Source organism: Zeus faber (assembly GCF_960531495.2).
Source record: "Zeus faber genome assembly, chromosome: 9".
NCBI classification, from domain to species: Eukaryota; Metazoa; Chordata; class Actinopteri; order Zeiformes; family Zeidae; genus Zeus; species Zeus faber.
In genome coordinates, this window is record NC_137197.1 from 2,584,065 (window position 1) to 2,598,764 (window position 14,700).

Genomic DNA, 14,700 nt, shown 5'->3' on the forward strand with positions numbered 1-14,700 from the left:
ACTGAATAACGGCAGCGATGAAGGATGCATTTGCTTTCAATCAGCGGAACAACTGCTGGATTACGCCAGAGGGAATCCCGCAGACCAAACCAAACCCGAGGCGGTAGGCCGTCAGAGAGCCGGCCCTATTTTTACAACTGTTGGCTTCAGATTAGTCCGGCTGACAGGCGACATGGGGGTGTTGATGGAATTCCTGCTATAGCTGGCACCCACACTGCGCTGCTCCCGCCTGGCCCCGGACACCGATACTCCACCTGGGGGCCGAACAATCCTGGGCTCAGACTCACAGACAGCTGCCGAGCGGGAAACCACCCAGGCCAGCACGCCCAGTGGTTCTAGTGGGTCTACTGGGGGCCAACACGCCTAGTGGGTCTACTCATGGCCAACACGCCTAGTGGGTCTACTGGGGGCCAACATGCCTAGTGGGTCTACTGGCGGCCAACACTCCCAGTGGGTCTACTGGGGGCCAACACGCCTAGTGGGTCTACTGGGGGCCAACACGCCTAGTGGGTCTACTGGGGGCCAGGACCGTTACCCATTACACCCTTGCACTCGCTCTCCTGCAAGCACAGGCTTGGGGCAAAAGAAACCAAAATGGGATGAAATTGATGGAGTCTGAGAGGTTTTGGGTTTCATGGAGTGTTTATTCTGGACTGAGGAGGGACTTCACGGACCAAGCAAGTGTGCAGTCTTACCAAGTCAAGCCTCGTTCTTTCTTTGGTAGTTTTTGTTTTATTTACGTTGCTATTCAATCTCTTGGCGAGATCCGCAGCACACCCCTGTGCCTTCGCTGAAAACAAATTAGGCGTTCTAACGTGAGCTCTTGCCTTTTCTCCCAGAAAATATTTTAGTTATTATTACGAATGCAGTCAGTAAAGCTGCTTCCTTTTATTGATGGACCCTCCAACTAGTTTACGAGGCAGTGGAGCTTCAGGACACGGAAGGAAAACACGAACGGAACGTGGCATAAGAAACCGAAAACACAATGAATTGCACCGGGACGGGCCCCACAGAGGGGCCGTGGTGGTGCAGCGAGGTCCACCTGGTGCATCCTGACCATAAGGTAAAGGATGAAGCTCCAGCCCAGGGGTCTGCAGGGGTCTGCAGGGGACCGCTAATGGCTTCTGGGTCAAAGCGACTCGGTATCGCATGAACGCAGTTTTAGGAGAACGAAAAACAAAATAGAAAATGGTCCCAGAGATAAAGTTTGGAGCAAGAAGAGGAGAGGAATGTGCAGGAGTTTGGCTCCTTCTGGCTACTGGCACTCCGGGGCAATCTTGGGAAAATATTGTTCCCCGGTCTAGCCGGACCTCGGCAGCGTGCTGGACTAACTCAATGTGACATCCAGCTCTGGAGCAAACCGCTCCCCAAACACACAAACACACACACACACACACACACACACATGCATACATAAAACTTGTAGGACTTTCCCTTCTCCCTTACTTCCCACAGGACTCCTGCTCTCCTCTCATTTCACAAACAACCTGAGGACCGTCGTGCAGGATGTGGAGCCCAGTGTCCAGACACGCGGGGGCGAAGGGGACGGAGGCGGAGGGGACGGGGGCGGAGGCGGAGGGGACGAGGCGGAGGGAAGCCAAAGCATGGGGGGGGGATGGAGGTGGATGGGGGGAGATCTACCTCACAAAATTTTGAAACGTACATGAAGCCAACTGCACAAACCCATCAACCTCAAACATTAAGAGACTTGATCATCTATCTATCTGTCTGTCTATCTGTCTGTCTGTCTGTCTGTCTGTCTGTCTATCTGTCTGTCTGTCTGTCTGTCTGTCTATCTGTCTGTCTGTCTGTCTGTCTGTCTGTCTGTCTGTCTGTCTGTCTGTCTATCTGTCTGTCTGTCTGTCTGTCTGTCTGTCTATCTGTTCTCCCTACACAAATAGGATCTAGAAAACACTGAATTCAGGGATTAAGTTGCATTGATCAACGTTGTTTCTTGAGTCCTGCTTAAGTGCTGAGTGTTGTGTCGTCGTGTCCTTGTGTCGTTGTGTTGTTGTGTCGTTGTGTTGTTGTGTCAGGTTCTGGTTTCCAGACGTCTTTTTGACGCAGCCTCCAGACTCAAAATATCACCTGCCGGCCTCACCTCACCTGCCGGCCACACCTCACCTGCCGGCCACACCTCACCTGCCGGCCACACCTCACCTAGCGGCCACACCTCACCTGCCGGCTACACCTCACCTGGCAGCCACAGCTCGCCTCATGGCCTCGCCTCCCTCTGGCGGCCTTGCCGCCGCAGGGAGGATCGGTCCATATCAGAAACACTTTTTGTTCCCGGGCTTCCTGGGTTCAGCGCTGCGTCGTGAATGCAGCGTGGAACCAACATGCGGCTTCCAACCGTTATGAAACGGACGTTGTTTGTGCTGAAAATAAGTCAGGCGTAGGATGTGAGGCCCGGTAGCAGGTCAGTCAACATGTATTTTTCCTCCGCAGCCGCAGATCCCTGAGTGGGTGTAGCTGTGGTGGTGTGTTTCCGCTCTCGCATTGTGCCTGTCTCACTCTCACCCTGCAGCGCTTCCTGCTTTCAGACGCAGAAAAACTGTCGCTTTGCGCTTGCGTTGGGGCAGCCGGGGCTCTGATCCGCGGTGCCGCTGCCTCGTCCTCCTCGCCGCTCCTTCGCCACTCAGTCAGAAGCGGTTTTGCCGGGGCGGCCTCGTGGTACTAAGTCTGTGGCTAAAAAGACAAGATGCCTCCATCTTTGAATGGGGCGTTGTCTGTCTCCAAAGCCAGAAACTCAGCTTCTACTCATCCAAGTCCAGACAGAGAGGACAAATGAAGGGATGAGAAGAAGGGAGCGTTGGGGCATGAGGAGGCGGAGCCAGGAGGTTTTCTGTGGGATATGAACACAGGGGCCAACTTTTGTGACGCCATCTTTAGTGTTTCGTGTTTTTTTTTTCTCGCATTTAAAAGCGAGAGAACTGTTTCCTGTTTCAGCTCTCTCTCATCTTATCTCTCTGTCTACCTACACTCCCTCTCTCTCTCTCTCTCTCTCTTCCTTCCGCTGTTCGGATCCTGAACTAACTCTGGTATTAAGTCCAGCTCCGCCGCATAACTGGCCCTGAGCCTTTTCCCCCGTTTTTGCGTCTGATTCATTTTAACCGGATTTATTTAGAAACTTCTCATTTCCGTTGCTCGGCCCGGTAAGGACAGACATCCTGCATCCCATAATCCCGAGAGGCAGACCTGCGCTGACCTTCCTGACGGGACGTGCTGCGGCGCTGACCGCACGCTGGCGGATGCGGGGGGAGTGGGGGGCACTTTGATCTCCTCAGACAGACAGTTAATATCACCTTCCAGGGTCTTTACTCTTTCAAGTTCGGGGGGGACGTGACCGTTGGGTTTTGGTTTTTTTTCAAACGTGTGGGAGACCCTCTCTGATGGTGCTGAGGTCTGGGATCCTCCGTCCGCATGTTCGATGTCGGAGAGACAAGTAACACTTGTCCTGCGCGGGTTAACACGGCCCCGGATGACGAGCCTCCCGAAGACCCTCGGTGAATAAAAGGGGAAGCGAGACGTGTTGTTTTGAAGGCTCCATCTGGTCGGGCGATCTGGCAGCCATCACGGGCGTCGCATGTGCACGGCACCTATTCCCCGTGTTTGCGTTGGGCCTCCTGCAATCTGCAGCTGCTTTACTCGCCCGAATCCAAACACGCTGCGGTGACGGCCTCGCTGAACATGAAAGAGCAGCCAATTAAAGACGCTCGCCAGCGTCTGAATGAAATCAACACGTTGAGCAGTAATCCACTGTTATCTTAATGATGATGAACAGGCAGCGTGTTTTTTAAAGAACACAGCGCGTCTCCTTGGAAGGTTTGTGTCCATCACAAAAATAAATACAGGACGTTTTGAAGTGATCCCCCCCCCTTCCCTGGTTTTTCCAGAAAAGCAATTACGTGCAAATGAAGTTTGAAATGGTATTTTTCCATTTTAAAAGAACATCATTCCTCCCTGCGTTTACGCTGCCTTTCACGATTCATGGCAGCCATGACAGTGGCTGATGGATTGGGCTTTTGGTGGCGGGGACTCGCCGGCGGGGAGATTGCTACCAGATGAAAAGGTCTCCGGGTGCAAGCCGGCGGCTCCCATGAAGCCGTTACTCTTCAGTCGTCCACAGGTCTTATCGAGGGCCGCGCTCCTCGCACAGAACATGGCCGCTGCCGGATCTTAATTTGCTCCAAATGGCTCGAGTGGCGAGAAATTCAACCGAGAGACGTAAGAGAACACGGCGAGGGGCGAGGGTCCTTGCCGCCGCTGCCGCCGCCGCCGCCGAGCTGCTTCCAGATCGAGGGGAAAATAAAAAGATTGAGCCCAAGTACTGTAAGAAATGAATGAAGAAATTTGGTCTCTCTTGCGGTTTGAAATTGGTAGCGAGAGAACGTTTGAGTGAAGACGAAGGTGAAAGCTCAGGACTGTTTTGCCCTGAGGACGAGGACAGACGAACAAACAAACAAACAAACAAACGGGCCAGAATCTCTGTTTAGGAGGACACGCCCCTCGCCCCCCAGACCATATCTCCACCCATAAGCTCCGCCCGCTGAACTACGGTGCCTACATCCTCAGACTAGTTCCACGGCGGTTTCGCTCGGTGTCTCAGCTTCCAATGCCGTCGAGGCTCAAAAGCTCCTCCCTCTCCACCAGGCCGAGGCCACGCCCGCTGCCGTGGCACTACGTCCTCCAGGGGGCGCTGTCGTGTTCTTTACGGAGCAGTTTTGAGTGGAAGTGAAACGTGGGAAGTGGGTGAACGGCTCCGGCGCTTCTCTGCAGGGTTTACGTGTTCACGTCGTCAGCGTTTTAAAGGTGTTTCATTTGTTTTCCCCTGCGCTTCACGACTGAAGCTTTACTCAACAACTTTTTTGACCTGTTTGATTTTGAGTCCATCCCATTTGACCGAAGAACAACTGACGAGGGCGACGCTTTCCTGACAAATGACTGAAGAAATAGAGAGAAAGAGTAAAGCAACTGCTGAGGAAATGTTTTTGGGGCCCAAATGATGGGCGGCGGGGGGGGGGGTGGGGGGGGGGGGGGTGTACATCGACCTCCTTGTCCGTTTCTATTCAGTTTACATTCATTTATTTTCCTTGCTACAAGACTTCCTGTCCGGTGGATCCACCGCCCCCTGGGAGGATGACATCAGGGTCGAGCGGAGTTGAGCGCAAATAAATCCAGAAGAAACAACAGCAGCAGAGATAAGATACCTGCTGCAAACCTTTCAGTGGTAAAAACAGTTTCCATAGTTCGGCTGAAACGACGTGTTGGGGTGAAAGTTAGTGATCAAAAATACAGAGCCCCCCCCCCCCCCGAATAAAAAACATCTCAAATCCGAGTTGAGATCCCTGCGAACGGTTCCTGTTTTGCAGAGTGAAAACACAAACATGAAGCTCTCAGCAGCTTCCAGGAGAAGCAGCCAAAGTCCCTGATGCAGTGGAATTGAAAATGCTCTGATTCAGCCCATTTCAGGCCCCTGTGGCTCTGAAAAACAGAGGTTTTAGTTCTCGCTCATTGGACTTATTTATGACATTCATGATTTTTTTGCATCGTCCCGTCTTTCGGAGCCATTTATTCAACGGAGTGTGACGCGAGCTCTGCCTCCAAAATGACAAAATACTGTTGATGAGAAACTAACACACTCCAGATGGCTTGTTGTGGCTGTTTCCCTCCTCGAAGCAGACGAATACATGTGAAAGTTTTACCAATCCACTTAATATGTACAATTTTAAAAAGTTATGAAATGAACTTTTGTGTTTTTCCTGCGTGGGATGGCCTCCAGATGAAGACGCTCCCGCTCCCTCCTCCCTGCCGCAGATTCCCCAGATGACGGCGTTGGCTTCCTGATGAGTCTCTGGGCTGCCTGGCGTCCATCTTGCTCGCAGGAGGAACGCCGGCGCTTTGAGGAATGTTGTGCTCGCCTGCGAAGGCCCCATCGCTCAGGAGCTGCACGTCTTCATGGAGAACACAAGGAGGGGACAGGTGCAGCAGCACCACCCTGGGTTCTGAACGGAGCTCCCTCTGCTTTGCTGCTCAGCCATGAGTCACCCAACGGAAAGTATTTCAGTAGTGAGGCTTTGTGAAAACTACTACTACTCCTCTACCTCCCTCTACTCTACTTCTACTTTACCTCTACTACACCTCTACTCTGCATCTACCTCGACTGTACCTCTCTACTACTTGACCTCTACTCTACCTCTACATCTCCTCTACCTCATCTACTCCACCTCTACTATACCTCAATCTGCACGCTACTCTACCTCTATTTGATAGTACTCTGCCTCTACTCGACCTCCCTCTACTTTATCTCTACTACACCTCTACCTCCCTTTACATCTCCTCTACCTCCATCTACTCCACCTTTACCTCCCTCTACAGCTCCTCTTCCTCCCTCTACTCTACATCTCCTCTACCTCCATCTACTCCACCTCTACCTCCCTCTACATCTCCTCTACCTCCATCTACTCTACATCTCCTCTACCTCCATCTACTCCACCTCTACCTCCCTCTACTTTACCTCTACATCTCCTCTACCTCCATCTACTCCGCCTCTACCTCCCTCTACTTTACATCTCCTCTACCTCCATCTACTCCACCTCTACCTCCGTCTACTCTACCTCTACATCTCCTCTACCTCCATCTACTCCACCTCTACCTCCGTCTACTCTTCCTCTGCATCTACTTGCTACAAACCTTCTGGTAATGAGTCTTAACATGGAGGCACCGCTCTACGAGGCTTCGCTTCACCGTATGGTGGAGAAAATGAGGCTTTTGCAATGCATGCTGGGACAAAGAACCACGCAAAGCTGCCCCAGCGTCGATGTGTAAACTGCAGCGAATGATCTGAGAGCAGAATGAAGCTGAACTGCAGCACAGAACCAGGACGTTTCCGTCTCAATTATGTGAACAGAAAGTTTGGCAGCAGATGGTGAATCCACAAACAGGACTTCATGTTTGAGAAGTGCTTGTACTTTGAATTGGAACCGGACTCCATCTTCCTTTTGCCTTCACGACAGGGTGCGTCCCCCGCGCCGCGACACAATGCCAGCGAGACGAGACCGGGCGCGAGGCTTCCCCGCCCTCCGGCCGGCTGAATAACTCCGCGTCTCCTTTCAAAGCTCCGGATGCCGGGCCCCCCGTGGACCGGAGCGAGGGAGTCTGCAGGCGCTGGAGCCTTGGCAGGGAGGTGGCTCTGCGGCGGCCGCCCCTCCTCCTCGCCCGGCCGGGATCAGCCCGGGAGTGTGGCGCCGCTGAGGTTAGCCTCACGGAGACGCTAGCTCCATCATTAGCCTATTTTTATTCCTCCCTCTCTCCCCCTCGCTCCCCCTCTCCCGCTTTCTCTCTTTCTTGTCTTCCGCGGCTCGACTTAACTTAATACATTTCCTTGAGCCGCGCTGCCACCAAGCCCTCCAACTGGGTTTTTTTCCATGATCTGGAGACATGTTTAGCCGCTGTGCGTGACAGAGGAAACGGTGAAGAGGGAGAAAGTCAGAACTCGCTTTCTGGTTTGGACTCCAACATTCAAAATATTTTTGCTTTTCTTTTTTTGCTCTAATTATTTTTTACCAGAAACATTTGCCGAGACTGTGAGCGCCTGGTTTGGCATCGGACAGAAATGGAAGCACATATACGTATGTATGGGGGGGGGGGTGACTGAGAACGTGTCCCTGTGACTGTTACTGTTTTGGGGCTTTTTTTGTTTCATTCCATTAGAAAATGGAAGATAATAAAGAAAACCACAATAAAAAACACTGTTTTTATCTGCTCTGTTTTGGAAGATAGAAGGCTCTGATCTGAGCTGCGCAGCGCCATGCTCAGCGTAATGGTACGGTGATTTTTCAAGGCATGAATATGGGAAATATTGCAATGTTTACAGGTAAGAAGGACATACACCGCCCGACCTTCTGTTTATACCTCTTTTGGGGGGGTCCAAGCCTTAATTAGGGGGATCGGACCACCAATCCTCATCGTAATTTGTACCATGTATATATATAGCACTCTCTGGTACTGAGTAGTGATCGTATCAGAGTATGAAACCACGTCCTCACCAGCATCCCCATGTGTTGACCTCCAGTGTTGTGTAAGTTCACACTTCACAAGCGTGCGCTCAAAGTTCAGTTCACAAGGATTAAAATGAGCTAGTTCATGTTCATAGTTCACAATTTTGAATTTTGACGATGCCAAAAAATGAACTAGTTCACAGTTCATTTCTTCCGCTTTTTTAAATGAGCTGCTCCGAGCTATTGTTTTTCAGTGGAACCTCCACCCACGTATCCGTCCCTAGCCCTCAGTCATTGCCACTGCCCACTTCCCAAACAAAATGAATTACTGTATATACAGTACTACTAAGGTGTCCCAGACAGAGATTTATTTTAAAAGCCAAGAGGAACCAATGGGAGTAAACATTTTACCACTTAAACAATGTGTCATATGATGCAGAAAGTGAGAAGGAGGTGCGGTAAAGGTGCAGGTACCTCACCGTTAAGGATTTCTTGTGATCATCATCATCCACTCGCTTTTTATAGAAAGGTTGGATGCAACAACTGTGGTTTCAAATTGGTTGCAGATGTGGCTGACATTCGGACCTGTTTTCTCAGAGCCGACAGGACACAATTTGCATAAAAATGTGGTATTGTTTGGAACCGATTCGTTCATAAAACTTCAAATATTCACGTCAACGGTCTTCAGCAGTACTAGAGGGACGGAGCGCAGCGCCGTTACCTCTCGCTCACGTTCATTAGCTCTAAACGGTACACGAGTCAGTGCCTTCAACACTGACAACCTCTTTAATCCACGCAGAAAACAAAACACACAACTACTGTTTATTTGCCCTGAGCGGTGAAGTAATAACTGTCTATTAATCTGCGATCAAGACGTGACGTGGCGTCAGCGTGTAAACCATCCCATAGTGCACAAAGCATCATTAACATGCAGGCTGCGATCATCCTCTGGGTTGGCCAAGAATACGCGAGAGAGGAAAGCCCAGAGGAGCCCTGAAAAGGCTTTGTTGCTTCCTGACCCCCTAAATGTCACGATTGTACCTTTGAGGGAAAGGATCAGTGTATCTAACGAGCTAATCCCACATGTTGAGTCAATTCACGTACAATGTGGCTGCGTTGGCAAGGCAGCGGGGGGTCCGCAGCTTTTTAGGAAAAGGCGTTTACCATCATAAAGCAGCTGTCCCACATCAACGGCCCTGACAGGACCAGACGGTGCCGTGTTTGTGCCATAAGCCTTTCTATAGGAGCACATTGTGGCACCTCCCTGCAGCATTTTAACAGCTTGGCAACCAGCGGCCGGCCGGGTGAAAGGAGCCTCGACTGGTCGACTAAAGAGAACCTTGCATCACATTAGCACTCGAGGCGAAAAGAAACAGGGAAACACTGATACTGAGCGACTGCCTTTTCAAGTCCAGCTCTGAAAGCCTCCATTAGGACGGAGTGTGAGGACTGTGGCACTGGGAGGAAGAGTAACTCTGGGAATTTATTGAAGACAAACCCTTTGAGAGTGTCTGCCCCATTTAGTTTGTTCCAAACCCCAAAACTGGCTTTTCAGTGTGGACCCAAACACGGGCCTGGAAGATGAGAAATTGGCGACAGCGCATAAAGGTTGTTATTTTAAACCAAACCGAAGGCTCTGACACCATGAATATTTCTCACATATACACACACGTATATCGATATAAACAAAAGCTCTTGGACCTCTATTCACTTTTATGGTTGAGAGGTTGAGATCAAATGCAGTAAAGTCAATGAGATTTTGGTCGTGGAAAAACAAATTATTCAAATAACTTAGGACTAAGCTGCTGCGATCTGCCGCTTCCCTAACAAGCACAAAGCTCAACTCTGCATCTGAATAAGAGAAGTGAACTCAAGGTATTCTGGAAGCTGTCCTGCCTTGAATTCATTAGAATAACTCACTCCAGAACCTAAAGCTTATCCATCTCTCCGAAGGACCGGAGAGAAGCGCTTTTCCTCACTGTCCTTTGTTACCGAGGACCGGGGCAGAATATAGATGAGTCGTTGCAAACAAAAATCCTGATTTCTGTTGATAAAAGTTTTCCAATGGAAAAAGGGCCACGGAGCTTTCGAAAAACTCTGCATTTGCATGAGCGGGCACAGTGTGAGCAGGCAGTTTCCTCCGGACCGTCCAGAGCGCTCGCCCTGCCACGCCGCCCGACTCCGCCGGCTTCCCGGAGCGACCACATCTGAGGAGGCTCTGGCTGCGGCTTGGCCCTGGAAACTAATCTACTGTCCAGTCTGAGCGCACGCTCCATCAGGCCAAGCTTTCCAGTCAGCGGGGTGGGTTGCTGGGGGCTCTGACGTCACGCTGCTAATCCCAGCCCCTTCCATACCACCCAGGCCTCGGGCGACCACACCAAATCCTGCCCCCTCCCCTCCCCTTTGGCAGCAGGTTTAGAACCATCGCTTTCCCTTTAATGAGGTTCATTACATAAAGCAGCAATGAACTTCACAGAAGACCAGCGGTGGAAAAAGGCCTTCCACCATTAAGTGCCACAGTAGTAAAGGAGAATTCATTGAAAAAAGCTGTTTGCCTATTGGGAGTGATCAGAAAAGAACCACAGAACCCCACCCCCACCCCCACATACACCTTTCGACAAAATTACTCAGTTATGGAAAACAATTGGTTGTATGTAAAAATACTAACTTCCTCCTGTGGAAAACGGTATGATTCATAATTTGCAGTAAATCCCCAAAGAAGGTACGTCTCCAAGAAATTACCGGAGCACTTGAGAGAACCTCTTTAGCCAAAATGAAGTCTGGATGGTGGGGACCCCTCAGCGGTCTAATATTACACTATGTAGTTGGTTTAAAAAAAAACAACATGGGGCACTTTCCAAAGCATTAACTCTTGAGTGCTTGTACGACCACAACCTTACACGGTACCTAAAGGGACGCCTTAATCACTTTAACATGGCTTAAATGTTGTCAGGGGTGTAACAAAGAAGAGGCCGTTAAATAAATGCTCGTAGAATTACAGATGAGGAGATTGTAATGGCAGAGCCGGGTCTGCAAGGTAAACCACACCACCAGCAAAGTCTCTCCCAAAAAAAAAAAAAAAAAAAAAGGAAAAAGGAAAAAGCCTCCAAACCACACTCAGTTCACCCGCTTCCTGTCCATCGCAAATCTCTCAAAACCTTTCCATCGCCAGAGTTCTACATCTCAGGTGAGCCTCCATCATAGCCCCTGACCTTGAGGTGGCTCTCAGAAACCAAGCCGTGGCGCTCCAATGATTTTCAAAATAAACCCACGATTTAAATATTTAAATTTAAATATTTGTATTCAAATATTTATATTTAAATATTTACCACAAACAGCTTTATTTTTGTTTTCATCCCTGGGAGCAGCTCTCCAAAGCTCAGAGGAGCCGCCGTCCCTCAAAGCAGAACCCGGGCCGAGCCAGAGGGAGGGCAGCACCGCCCCCCACCCGCCTCCACCCCCCAACTCTGCCCCTCCACAACCAGACACACACCTAGAACCTGGGAACTGTGGAGGGAACGAGGCCGACGTGGTCCTCAACTCTATGAGTTATGAGCGTATGGATCCTGAACTATGACTCAGCGGAGCCTTCACTTAGAGCCCAAACGACAGGACAAGTGTGACTCGTTGGCCCGCGGCGCCGTGTTCTCCTGCCGCTCATTGCCGGTCCAATCACGGCGCTGGTCCTCAGAGGGAACGACACCTTCCTGCTGCTGCTGTGGGATGGAACGCAGCGTCTGAGCTGGGACACCGAGCGAACACCATGCGGTTCAGTAGAGTCCTGCTCCATGTTTTACTTCTGGAACTTTCATTTGATGACTTCTTGCAGTCAACAACAGTGCGTGGGAGAGACGCCCGCTTTTCGTTCTTCTTCCGTTGATTTTTTGTTTTTCCTTGTCCCCCGAGGTGGTGGAGGACATTTTTCTGCTCCTTTTTTTTGTGGCTGTTCATCCATATCTGCAGTTTACTGACACACAACTGGCTGCTGCCCATCACATTCCTGCCGGGAAGGGTGGACCCCGCCACCCACAATGGAAGCAGTGTGTCCAGAGGAGCGCCTGCACAACGCAACCATGTAGAACGACTGCTCCTCATAAAGAGGAAGCGGAATGATGGAACAAACACTGGATTTTTCAACAAAATAATCGAACGGATTACCACTTTAAAAGCACACACTGTAATGTTCATATTGTTTTGCAGTGTGTGTAACGCATGTAGTCCACAGCTGCAGGTGGAGCGAAGGGGGAGATGAAGGCTGAGGTGGGACTTGCACCAACCGCCTGCAGCTCCAGGCGTAGGCGGAGGGAGGATGTAGGTGTGTGTGTGACAAGCCTGTTTCTGGAGGGAAGTGTTTTTGGGGCAGATAGTCGCTCCCTTCCACTCCACCAGGACAACAACAGGGTGAATCCAATCTAATCGCACTGGCACTTCATCAGGAGCCCCGTCCCCCTGTCAGGACCCGGGGGGCGGGGGCACAAAGCAGGGACAAAGACGGGCGGAGCCGGCGGATGGAGGACGGCGGAGACGGGGCCCTCGCCAAGCCCATCGCCCAGCCCCTCCTCCACCCGAGCCCCTCCTCCACCCGAGCCCCTCATGACGGATGCAGAGGCCCAGCCCCTGACACCGTGGGGGGGGGGCACGTTGAATAAACACAGCGAGCCTGTTGCTGCCCCCACACGCCCCCCCCACAACAAAACAAACCCCCGGATGAGCTACAATATACACCACCCGTCCCATAGCTTGGTGCATGTGCTGTGTTTATACCCCCCCCCCCAGCACAGACATCCTGATGCTGCCGTTTCCACCATCCCCCCCCCCAGGATGAGAGGAGGACAGTTGTGTGGAACGGAGGATGAGTCGTGTGCAAAAACACAGAGTTAATGAAGGGGGTCCCTGCGGGGGGTCCCTGCGGGGGGTCCCCACATGGACGCAGAGCCTTAGCGAGTTCAACCAACATCTGAAATTACATCTCGTTAAAAAAAAAAAAAAAACAGGAGAAGAAGAAGAAGAAGAAGAAGAAGAAGAAGAAGAGAAGCTTTAGCATTGGGGGAGGGGCCTCGTCCACACTCCCGGACACAGCGATGACTCCGCTGCGACGCTGCCTCGCCCTCCACATCGATGGGGCTCCTTGTTTACGCCGCTCCTCCACTCCCTTTCGTTTCCCGGCGTCGCCGTGGTTACCGGCGGCCACTCGAGTTTCGCTCAGTCACACACCCGTTCACACAGCACTGGCTCCTTTTCACCTCGTGAGGTGCAGTGTTTGTCTCATCACGTTCCACTCGCTCTCTATTGAGTCTTCTTCACATCCTGCCAATCTCCTCCTTCTCTCTTTGTTCTCTCCGGTCCCTCTTTCCCCTTTTTCATCACTCTCGCTCATTTTTGTTTTGTGTAATGCAGGCGGGCTGCCGGCCGCAGGACGTACACGTACGTACGTGTACATACGATGAAGTACTCGCCGTCGCCGGGCAGATTAACGCTCCCACTGTCAGGTGTGTAAATGTGCAGCACTGAGCATCACGAGTCTCAGCACCGTGGCCGCGGACATCCTGGAAAAGTCTACATCAACTGTTTCCCTCTCGCATCTGTCTTTGCCGACGCAAATTGCCTTCTGCCGATCGCCGCGTGTGCCGCTCCAGTTCTTCCGGAGGATCGGTGCTCCAACCCCACCCCCACCCCCAACCCCAACCCCCGTCTTTAGAAACAACACTGGCTTTGCTTCTGTGAGTCTGCGACGCTGCCATGAATACTGAGCGGAAGCCCCGGCCACAGGGCGACTCCACACTTACACAGTCTGTCTACAAGTCACTTACAGGGGGAATGCCGGGGCCACACCGGGCCCCACCCCCGCCCTCTTCTTTATATCAATTCATAAGAAGTGCAAATTATGGATTCAGAAAACTTTAAATTACTTCATCGACTCGAGCAGAGTCAGAGTCACTCAAGCAGAGACAGAATAACATTAAAAAAAGTCTCCTGTGAGGTTGGAGTTAGAGGAGGAAGAGGAGGATGAGGAAGATGAGGAAGATTAGGAAGCTGCTTCAGCCGGTTACAGAGCGTTGAAGAAGCACGGACGGGAAAACCAAGAAGTAAAAGCCGATAAATAAAAGAGCGGAGCAGCGGAGACGGAAACCACCGAAAAATGATGGAGGAGCGGGACAGGAAGAGGCAGATTAAGAGGCAGACACGCCCAGTGATGAAGCTGCCCCGCCCTCCTCTTCCTCCTCAGATCTCTCTCTCATAACGTGGCTGAAACATCCCGAAACCATCTCAACGACGCGTCACATAGTTCTACTAAAACGGAGAGAATCTGGCCCACGGGTCATTGAAAGGAACACCCAAGTAAAAATATGTCGACACCACAAACGTTATTTATTTTCATTGAGGGCGAGTTACCATATTTATTTAGTTTCTGATTCTCACTGAATGTTATTTCAGTGAAATGTTAATTAAAGCAGCTTTTTCCCCTATTTTTCTGTTCAATTTACTTAATCTAATTTTTTTATAATGCAGAGTAAAATAAAAATAAGTCATGATATATTAATAAATATAATAATAAGTCCTTATTAGTGTTGCTGTCGTCTTTATTTGAAAAATTAATTAAAATTAAAAAAATATTTAAGCATTGAACTGAAATTGTGATTTTTATATATATATTGTGATGAATATCGTTATCAAATGCTATGAAACAGTTTATTGTGAT

At 50.6% G+C, this 14,700-nt stretch overlaps 1 protein-coding gene across 1 annotated transcript in view; it reads right to left on the bottom strand.

The window, feature by feature from the left end:
• The window catches only part of dchs1a (dachsous cadherin-related 1a), a 109,292-nt gene that overhangs the window by 66,359 nt on the left and 28,233 nt on the right, over positions 1–14,700 (bottom strand). The gene's annotated exons all lie outside the window — the stretch shown is intronic.